This window comes from Adiantum capillus-veneris, chromosome 8, assembly GCF_014529385.1.
Source record: "Adiantum capillus-veneris isolate H3 chromosome 8, ASM1452938v2, whole genome shotgun sequence".
Classification (NCBI taxonomy): domain Eukaryota; kingdom Viridiplantae; phylum Streptophyta; class Polypodiopsida; order Polypodiales; family Pteridaceae; genus Adiantum; species Adiantum capillus-veneris.
This window is the reverse complement of record NC_140938.1, coordinates 152285185-152294427: the sequence shown is the minus strand read 5'-3', so window position 1 is coordinate 152294427 and position 9243 is coordinate 152285185. Positions and strand designations below refer to the sequence as shown.

The 9243-nt window shown below is 46.0% G+C and overlaps 1 pseudogene; it reads right to left on the bottom strand.

The window, feature by feature from the left end:
- Positions 1 to 1519: 1519 nt before the first annotated feature.
- On the bottom strand, positions 1520 to 7619 carry LOC147453177 (phenylalanine ammonia-lyase pseudogene; annotated as a pseudogene).
- Between the last annotated feature and the right edge of the window lie 1624 nt (positions 7620 to 9243).

The following is a 9243-nucleotide window of genomic DNA, read 5'->3' as shown; positions in this document are numbered from 1 at the left end:
TTCTGGAAAATGTCTCTAGCAGAGAGACGCAATAAAGGCTTGCCTACCAATGATTTTCCTAGTGATCTATACAACAAAATGGTTCAATTGTTTGCTGGCGATCGCAACGTGGATGTTAGAGCCAATTTGGTTGACTCCCATCCTGACGACATTGCTCCAATAGGTGAGCATGGTTTCCATCTATGACTCTCTATCTCTATCTCTCTCGTTCTCTCTCTATCTCTCTCTCTACCTATGTGTGTGAGTGTGTGTGTGTGTGTGTATGTACGCTAAATGCGTAGTTTTACCTTGTAGCGGATGACACCGAAGATGCCCACACACCAACCGACATGGGTGGCCAAGATTCTGGTGAGGACTCCTCCTCAGGGGGAGTGAAACAAAAACGTCATCCTTGAGTGCATGCTGGGACCATCAAAGATCTAATCGAAACAACCAAAAAATTGAAAACTATCTACGAGGAGTCCGAGGTTGGTCGTGCAAGGCGTTTTGAGGAGGCTGAGCGTCGAAGAGATGCACGAGAGGAGGCTAGAGACCGCTAAGCATTAGAAATCGAGCATGCTAGTCTTCAAACAATGCGTGAGGGCACAGATGCAATTTGCTCCTCTTTGGGCGAAATTGCAAAGTGCATTGCGTTTATTCGAAAACCCCAAGACCCTCACGTGGAGTAGGTTATTGTCTAGGTCATCTAATGTCCTTGTTGTTTTTATTTTTCCTCATATGGAACTTGTGCACCTTTCATTACTCTCATCTACATTTTTGACATAGGCCTAGAGTGTTTTCACTCAAACTCTGTGAGTATGGCACAAAATGTCAATAAGTTGTGACAGCCAATTTTCATAATAGACTTGATAAATTTTTATATTTAGCATTCTGAGAATGTCAATTTCATCCACTGCAGGATAAATGCTTGTTTCTTTTATTGGCTTTCTATGCAATATTTGCATGTAGCAATTACACCATGCAGTAAGTGTACAAATTAAGTATGTGTTTAGTACACATTTTATATTGCATTTTGTTGAAGGGATTAGATGGATAAAATATCCCATGAAAGGCCCACATTAAACATAGGATCTTATTGTTCAAGTTTAGACGTCTCATTTACAGTGTATGCAAAATTTTTCCATGTATTGCCTGATATCTTCCTTCGCAAAGTTCCTCCTAAAATAATTCACGTACTCTCTCTCTCTCTCGCTCTCTCTCAAAATCTAGGAGCTCGAATAACACTCGTAAAGTGGAACACAACACTCTACTACAAAACAATAAAAGGCAACCAAAGTTGCAACCAGAATTTAAAAAAAGACCAAGTAGTCTTTGCAAAATGTTTCCATTTGCACTTTTGAAATCTTACTTCACAAGTTCGTCATAGAATAATGCAAGTTTACTCTATCTCTCTCTCTCTCTCTTCTCGCTCTCTCTCTCTCTCTCTCTCTCTCTCATAAACAATAGGAGCTCGAACACCTATCGTACACTGGAACACAACATACTACTACAAAAGAATAAAAGGGCACAAAAGTTGTAAATTAAAATTAAAAATAGACCAACATTGCAATAAACACAATAATGAAGTTTACAATACAAGGAAACTTGCGAGTTTCCTCATAGCAACCCTGATATCCTCATGTATTCGAATAGGATGTCCCTAGTGCATCCACGTAGCACTTGTGGGGTAGGTGCTATTGTAGAGTCATCCAACAACACTTCATCATCTGCATCTATTGTCCCCTGTACTCCCAAGTCCACCCATATGTTGTGCAAGATACAACATGCCTAACTTTGGTAGAAACTCAACATCTGGGTTTCTAATGCATTGTAGAAGGTAGCCCCACATTTGCTTGAGGCGGCCAAATGTGCGCTCCACGATGATACGTGTGCTGGAGAGCTTGTAATTGGAAGTTTGTTGTTGTGCTTCATTCTCTATGACTGGAAACGAAATCACCAACCAGGGTAGGTTGGGGTATCCTCCATCGCCGATGATGAACTCTCTTAGGTGATGACGACCGAAGGTGATAGCGGGGCCATTGAATATGGCATTGGATTATGCCAATGTATAGATAGAGGAGTTTCTGAGAACTCGGATATCGTTGCGCACATGACGTCTAAGAAACGCATGTTGCTATCTACAATATCCTGTAGTGTCATCGGGTAGTGGTGATCCCTGTCATACCAGTGGGTGTGAGCGTCACCTATCGGCAACTCCATGTTGATGTGCGTAGCATCGATTGCGCCGCAACAATTCGGAATTCCCTGTTTCTCCTCAAAGGCGTCCTTTAGAGCCTGCCAACCTTGTGGAGTCCTAGGCCAACACATGATTGAATGTTTGTGTTTCAATAGTGCATACACAAATTGGTGTAGCACTCGACACACTGTGGATTGCCCAACACCATAAAGGTTTGCCATGTTGTGCAATGGACCGCCGACACCTAACAAATGTAGTGAAATTGCCACCTTCTTTCGCACGGACAGTGAACGTGTTGGAATAGCTTCTTCTATTTGTTGTGGGATTGGTCGTTGCTGCAACTCCTCTGACACTAGAGCACATTCATGTTCAAAGCAAGCTCGAGGAATTCTTAGGTTCTCCTCAAACCTCAGGTCATCTCCCTCTGTGAATTGGAAGAATGTGCGCCAAAAGTGGATATTGCATGGTTTCACATACCATATTCCTACTGCTGCGTTCTTTCGGCGTCGCGTGCCATGACCACAAGCTGTGATGCAGCTAATGGCATAAATTGCCACAACTGACACATTCTCCTCCATTTCATCGATTGCTTCATGGCTAGACCGCAAGGAAAAGAAGATGGAATACTACATAGATAGCCAATGCTGCAATGCTAAGTTTATTACCACTAGTGCCAAGCCGAGTGCGAGCGCACTCTCCACTTCGTACATTGCGGGGTGGCAAAATATGCACCCTTGCCTGTGAAAAGAAATGGAGTGGCGACCTACAATGTTCAATGCATGGAAGTTGCAGAGATCCACAGATAAAAGAATGCTGCAATTGGTGAAGAGAAAAAATCAACCGGAGCTTGAAGGTAGAGGTTGAGAAGATGCAAGTGATGTAGTTAGGGGTGGCGTTGTGTTCTCTCTCTCTCTCTCTCTCTCTCTCTCTCTCTCTCTGTGTGTGGGGCAAGTTATCGTGTGACGAAGCTTCTGATGCTCAGCTGGAGCTATATGCGAGTGCAATTGAATCAGAAGACATAGAGGATGTATGGGATGCAGGGTACACGAGGCCTATGGCTCTCAGTCAAGGATGCATGGAAGATGGTGCTGAGTACTGCGCTGAAGGGTCGACTTGCAGCAAGATGTGCATAAAAGTAATCCTTATAATTGTGGAGCTGGAAATTGCAGGCCTGCGCGGGCAATATAAAATGATGAAATTGAACGCCAATACACTGTGGCGGGCCATTTTTTCGCTTTGAATTTGAATCAAGTCCAGCGGCCACGTCAGGGGTATCCACAGCCAATACCCGGTTGCAGCAGCGCGTATGAGAATGGCGGTATTTAGCGCGCATTCTACTGGTGGGGCATTTCTCCGTGTTATAGGAAGGCGCTCAACCCGGATGGACCTGCAACCCTAGCGTGGAGAAAGCGGCAGGGGCAAGAAGATGAGTGCGCAGCTCACTGAGACAACACGGGGAGAGAGCGGCAAAAAGATGAGACGCACACAGATCCCCTAAACGCGCGGACATTCTGAGACAGAAATGAGACAGCGAGGGAGAAGGGCACAGATCCCACGGTGAAGAGAGAGAGAGAGAGAGAGAGAGAGAGGATGCGCTGCCACACACACCACTGGACTAGACCCCCCTTTCCTCTGCCAAACTTAGCAAAGGGAATCTAGCTTAGATTCTGCTTTGAAGGGCCAAAAAACAATGTGGGGAGACATACCTATATAAATCCAACTTCCACTCTATCCCGTGCTGTCCACTTGCTTTCATACACATGGGTCACCGAAATCTTCAAATAGATGCATGAGCCAGCAACAGTCTGCTGATAACTAGCTAACAAACAAGAGGCCATCTTATTGTCCCCTTGAATTGAGTATAATGAAACCCTCTCCCATTGACTGATGTCTAGATACATAGCCCTATGCCACTCTCTCCCTTTACATCTACATGCAGTGATGTATACCTCAGACGGTAAGGGACCAATACCCTTTGCCCGCCGTGGCCTAGGGGGAGCGCAAATTGTCGAACCAGGCCCAGTATGATGGGTTGTAAGCAACAGGGGAGGTTGGCACGGTGCGTGGTGTGAACGGTCCCGCCGAGCCGCGCCACCCTTCCAAACATTTCAACAACGGCAGCAGAAGCTTCCCATCTAGGATAGCTGTAAACACCTTCTCAATATCCTCTCCTAGGCTCCCCGTTGAGGTACCTTTCAGCAAGCTTGTCCCCTGCTCTGTCCTCACAAATTTGTACATAGGATATGTCCTGCAGTTCTTGATCCTGTTCGGGACCGCATAATCACCCCCATCGTACCTATCCCTTGCCTTGGCCACCTCCTCGTCCAACAATTTCTTTACCTCTACTTCAAACTTGGGTATGGCTTTAAAGAGCGGCGTTACTCCATTGCCATCCTCCTCTTCCTGCGGCGTCTTCAATGCCTGCTCGACTAACACCTCCCTCAATTGAAGCATCAACGCCCATTGTCTATGTAGGAGAACAACCTGCAAGAGATCCTTCTCTGAAAACTGTGTTGGCAATAGAGAGCCATCTTCTGTGTAGAGTGTGGCCTTTGTCGCCTTCTCCACTATTTTCTTCACTACGGCCTGCATATTCTCCTCCAAATGCCGCAAGTATAAGGCCTGACACAGAGCCACCATGTATGTTGATGACATGAGCTTCAAAATCTCCACAGCTTCTGCAGTCTTCCGTGCCGCAATCAGCCCCAAAGAGTTCACATCTTGGTTATGCTGCTCTGCACTTTGGACGTGTGTCGTAATTGGGTTGGCCAAGTACTCAAGTTCCGAACAATAAGCTGCCATAGCTATCTCTGCTCCCTTGAAACCATAATCCAGGCTGGGATTTGGGCCCCCACTGAGATTTGATGGCAATCCTGAATTTTAATAGTCACATACCAGCTCAGAGAATTGTGCAAACATAAGCTTGCCAATGGCCGCCAGCGCAATCCTCATATTATCCATAGAAACCCCAATTAGGGTTCCTTGGAAGTTGCCCCCATGCAAAGCCATGTCACACGACACATCGATAGGCGGGTTATCATTCACAGAATTGATTTCCCTCTCTATCGTATGTGTAGCGGTCCTGATTACCTCTATCTGAGGTCCCAACCATTGAGGAGATGTCCGTAGAGCATACCGGTCCTGCTTGGGCTTTGATAGGGGGTCTGTCTCATGTAGCTTTGCTGCTGCCTTCATGTAGGAGCTGCCCTCTAGTAAGAACTCCATCACCGCTGCTGCCTCAACTGGCCACGATGGGCTGATGGGTGAGAGGATCTATGAACTCAGGCTTGCCCTGCATCACCTCACAGAAGAACACAGAAAGCACTTCTGAGAGAAGAACAAGGATGTTTGCATCAAAGCAGACATTAGCAGCAACCACGGATCCGACTGAGGTACCATTAACAAGGGCCAGACCTTCTTTGGGCTGGAGCTCAAAGGGAGCATCGACTCCTGCAATCTTGAGTGCTTCTTCAGCAGAAACCTCCTTTCCTTCAGATGTGACTGCCCGAGAGTTGGATCGGGCGGTGATAAGACCAGCAATGTAGGACAGGGGTACGAGATCACCTGAGGCCGTGATGGTGCCACGAAGAGGCAATTTGGGGATAACATTTGCACATATAAGTTTGCACATGGCATCGAGGATGTCCCATCGAATGCCTGAGTAGCCCTGCATGAGGGTGTTGGTGAGGACAAGCATGGCTGCTTTGGCATATTCGATAGGAAGGGAGCATCCATCAGCTCCACGCCCAATAACACCCGCATTGAGGAAGCGGATGAGCTCCTTTTGAAGATCAACAGCCTGATTTGTGCTGCAATGTGAGGTAGCGCCGAAGCCCGTGGTGACTTTGAGAATGTTATTGAGAATGTGACCTTCTCGCTCTCCCAGAACTGGCGAATCATGCGGCGGACCTCCTCATAGTGGGGTTTGGTGATAGGGCCATCAGTGAAGAGGAGATTTTTCTCGTGGACAGGGAGGGGAAGGGTGGGGGGACGGTGGAGGTCTGCTAATTTCTTCTGGGATGCATCTCCATTGGCCATCTCTACGGTGGGTATGAAAAGCTGAGCACTCTTAACCTAGGTGTATGTGGGTGTAAGCTCTTGAGCACTCTCTCAGACTTCAGATCCTGTTGTGAGAGCAAGGGAAGAAGGCAAGAGAGATGTAGAGCGCACATGCTCCGTTCATGTAGGCGACCGTTCACCATTGAATGGGTGACGACTGAATGCGAGCTTGCGCACATGCAAACGATCGGCTGCAGAGTTCAGAGCCCATTATCAGCACTGCAGAAGCGGGAACGAATCCGGCTGGTCCACGCCAAGGCACGGCAGCTTTTGCAGGTCTGCTGCTCTCTGAACTGCCTTCCCGCCATGCGAACGTCGTGAACCTTTGCTGAACGTGCTGAAGGGAGGGGCTCCATTACAGTGAGACCGTTGGTGATCCGGTGCCTTGAAGACAGGGGCGTGGCGGGGCCAGTTGATATGGTAGCTGCTTTTTGGCCGAACGCAGAGGTGCACGGTGCATGTGCGCACCATAAGAGTGGCCGTATGTATGTGGGTCTCTGTGTGTGTGTATACAAAAGAGGGGGGGGGGGCACATACACTGCTGGAAGTGGAGGTCGATCTTGCCTTTATACGGGGAGCACTATGGCCGGCAACGCGACGACTGGTCATCCCAGCTAGACTGCGCCCCCTCGGCACTCAGGTGGTATCAACGGCTCACAATCTTCGATCGATCATGGCCGTTGGTTTTCTTATGGGGAAAAAAAGCCACTCATGGGTGGGGAACTCGGGATTCGTACCCATTCACTCTCTCTCCACAGATAATCAACCTAACCATTTGAACTATTGTGCGCATGTTGATATGGGTCGGCAAAAATAGTTTATAAATTGAGTTCACACGATCTAGTTCACACTAAGTTCAGACCGAGTTCACATCAGGTTCACGCAACATTTCCTGTAGTGCATAAACCTTGCCTAGTTCACACCGATTTGAATAGTGCATATCGAGTTTACATCGTGTTCATGTCGGGTTGAATCCGAGTTCACACTAAGTTCACGCCCGTTGAGTTCACGCCTAGTTCACAAAGTTGATCGGACGGCCCAAAACGCACGCACATCGCTACGTCTACTTTTGGCCATAGATCCCACCTGAGAGGGGGGGTGTCCTTTAGTGACGAGGGACTATGCCCACATGACCAAGTCAACTCCCCTCTTTCCCACACGACATTCATACTTGCTACATTGCTACCCTGCGTCCTGTGTATACCATTCTCACTCTTCGAAGTTCATGCGTCTTTGCTAGGTAGGTAGTGCATTGCACCTTTCATGAGGTTGCACCTTACTGCTCTCAGCAATCAGCACCGAGGTCTTTTTACACATTTGTACTTTAAAGACAAATTCCATAGGCGTTATAAAAAACGAAATATTCCACATATCATCCCTACAAGCTACCATACCTCAACACACTTTGTCACCTCCATGAAATGAAATGAAATGTTTATTAACGTCTGCAAAAGGTCTAATAGACCTGTGAGATCAAAACGATTACAACATCATCCAGTTTTTCAAGTGTCCATTACAAAATAAGGATGAGTACGAAAAGATAACCACTAATGAGAAGAGAAAGATGAAACTGAGTAGATCCGGATGAGGTGAGACTCCGTCCGGTGCGAGTGTCGTCACATGAACTCCCTCATGGGTTGGTGCATCATAGCATCAATCTGCTTATAAGATCTAGGAGACTGAGACAAAGGATCCTCCTCCCTACCACCCTATATATAGGCCTGGCTCCTAGCCCTTGCCCTAAACGGATCCCCAGTCCACATTGGTCCAGTCCAGGCTCTTGCCCTAGGTCCCTGATCCCCTAGGTTGGGTCTTGCCCTGTGGGACCCTTGTCCTGACATTAGTCCCCCCTTAAGGAAGAGTTTTTGTCCTCGAAAACTTGAGTGAGAATATTAAGAGATCGAGAACAATGAACTTGCCTGTATATTAGCAGCCTTAACAATCTGTCGTAAGATCATACTGTAAATAAACATGCGGATCGTATCCAAGTATTTGTATGGATATGTTGTTAGCGTATCCTGAAATGTATCTGCTTATTGTTGATACTCGTAGCAGAACACCTAAATGTTACGCATAGCAGTACTCATATTCCGTAGATTTTGCTCCTAGCATACCTCAATGAACACTCTTCAGCTGATCTACACAAGTCTATCTCCTATAGCGCGTCTATGCTTTTAATGTGTCTATGCTCGTAGCAAGTTTGATGCTCTTAGCATGTCTATTGTCCCTGTTTAACCATGTAGGTAACTTAAGTTGCAGAATATAAACCGTTGTTTATAACATGCTCATAACTTAAGTTGCAGGAATGAACTTAAATTATTACTCGTCCCTTTCGAAAAAGTGGTTTCATCCTTGAAACAAATGGAGATGTAGTCTCATGCAACCGCAGACAAAAGAGTGTTAAACACTAGGGCCCATAACACCTAGTGTGCATGCAATAACAAACTCTTATCCTAGCCGGTAGAATACAAACGTGCATGAGCCAACAGGGAGTGACCCTGCTGTGAAGTTGTCACAAAGGCTCGTAGATTGCATATATTCATATTGTTATAACATTTAGCAAAGAATGATCGTATCATAATTGCATACATATAAGGAATATTGAAAACTTCGTAGAAACCGAAATGAGAATTTCGAACCCTAGTTAGATTAAATCTAGGCTAATCACTAGGTCCTAAAACACCTAATGTACATTAGCAAAGATAAGACTGAATCGAAAGATTCCACCTTAGGAAGCACATCCAAAACTTGAACATAGGTTAGGGTTGGATACAGAATACACAACCAAATATGAGTATACACGTTGTATAGAACTGAAGCATTCATTAACTTAGCTAACACATTAGACCATAACAAAAAACATATGTTCCAGGTCTAAAGTGTGTAACTAAAATGCACTTGTGCATTCATAGAAACTTGTTGTTAAGCAACTATCCATTAAAGTTACATCTTGTAGTCATAGCTTGCTACCGTAAGCAAGCCCTACCTAGTACCCGATAATTTCTGGC